Source organism: Phaethon lepturus, unplaced genomic scaffold, assembly GCF_000687285.1.
Source record: "Phaethon lepturus isolate BGI_N335 unplaced genomic scaffold, ASM68728v1 scaffold9955, whole genome shotgun sequence".
NCBI lineage: Eukaryota > Metazoa > Chordata > Aves > Phaethontiformes > Phaethontidae > Phaethon > Phaethon lepturus.
The window spans coordinates 87,127-89,171 of record NW_010541183.1 but is presented as its reverse complement, the minus strand read 5'-3'; positions in this window follow the sequence as shown (position 1 = coordinate 89,171).

Here is a 2,045-nt window from a genome sequence, read left to right as displayed (position 1 = left end):
CGCGGCCCGAGAGCCTCTGTCCCAGCCCTGCCTGGGGCAGCTGGCAGGTGCTCGGGCAGAGCCACGTCTGTCCTGGCCTCGGGGTATGATGTGGGCCAACCTCTAGCAGCTCGGCTGGCAGAGGGTTGGGCGCAAGCGAGTGGGCAGGAAGGAAACTTCAAGGATCATTCTGGTCCCTGTCCCCCTTCCCTCTTTTTTGCCTCTGGGGCAGGAGCCAGGTACCGCCAAGCAAAGGATCTGCTCGGGTGTCCGACAGATTTACATTTGCGTCCCTGTAACCCGGAGCATCCCTGTTATTGTGCCAGCTGCTTGTCCTGCCACCAAGCATTTGTGGAATTGGCTCCAAAGGAAATGGATCTTGGCCAGTGCCAGCATGGAACTTGCCGTGTGTGGTTCATGCAAGCGATTTTTCTGAGTACTGAGATGCTAGTTTCTGGCAAACAGATGTTTTTAATGGATAATCTTCAGGGTTAAATAAAAAAGCCCCAGCTCCTTCATAATTCTTGGGTTTTTTCCCATGCTTTGTACAAGTCATTAACTTTTTGGGGGCCAAAGAAATTTTTCTTTTCTAGTTACTGGTTAATTTGCTTCTTTTTCATGTAATAATCACTCTTTTACTTGTGTGCTAGGTTAAAATCTTGCTCTGCATGGGACTTTTTTTTTAAAGAGGAAGGAACAAAAAAGTCTTTGATCTAAAGAATGTGTTGTTTACATTTTCACACACAGGAGAAAAAAAGGAGGGGAATATGCTATTTTACACACATCAAGACAGCTCTTAAGCCACTTCATAAAACAGATTTTTTGCTGCATGTTTGTTCAAAAGGTGAACCAGTTGCTTGAGGGATTTTGGTGAGAGGAGGATGAATAGCATTTTTGATACTTACAAAAATAACAGTTTGAGAAATCACAGTGGACTTCAGAAGAGTTTGGGCATTGTTGGTAATGAAATTACTTGGTGGAGAGTGTTTCAAATGGATATATACATTTACAGTTTCTTGAGTTGTTAGATGATGTTCCTTGAAATGTTTCTTGAACATGGTAGGTTTTTTGTTTCCTTTAGAATATAATAGAGAAAAAACAATTACTATGCATAATTTTCTTATCGATGGCCTTGAGTGTGACTAGAGTTTTCAGTGTTGTTTCTTACTACTTTAGTGGTAGACTCAGTAATCTGCAAGAAATTAAATGGACAGATTGTGAATATAAATACTTGAGAGTTGGAAAAACTGTGTTAATTGTGATGTGGGTTAATGCCAGTAGGCAACTAAGCACTACACAGCCACTTGCTCACTTTCTTCCCTGCCCCTGAGGGATGGGGAAGAGGAAGGGAACAGTAAAAGCAAGAAAACTTATGGGTTGAGATAAAAATTAAGTGGAGAAAAAGTGGAAAAAGAGAGACAGAAAACAAAATAGGTGATGTAAAGGCAATCACTCCTCCCACAGGTAGACCGATGCCCAGCCAGTTCCTGAGCAAAAGATAGCTAACCTCCCTAAACGCCCTCCTCTCACTTTTTATTGCTGAGCATGACACTGTATAGCATGGAATATCTCTGGTTAGTTCAGGTCATCTATCTGATTGTGCCCCCTCCCAACCTCTTGCACACACCTCAGTCTATTCATGGCGGGGGTGGGAGCAGAGGGAGAAACAGAAAAGGCCTTGGTGCTCTGCGCACTCTGCTCAGCAACAGCTAAAACATCGATGTGTTGTCAGCATTGTTTTGGTCACAAATCTAAAACACAGAACCATACAAGCTGCTAAGAAAAAAATTAACTCCATCCTAGGTAGACCCAATACATAAATACACTTGTTACTGTTTCTTCTTCCCTGTACTTCTGCTTCTTCTGATCATAACACAGGTGTTACACAAGTAATACCTACATTAGTGACCAGAGTGGAAAATGTAGGTACAAAACTATGCATTACACAACTCAATTTTTGGACTCTTGAAGCACATATTATAGTACATGGCTGTGTCTTCTGCTGGGCATACATCATTCTCTGTGTTTTAGCTTAGGTGAAAAATGAGGCTCAGATTACTTCTGCA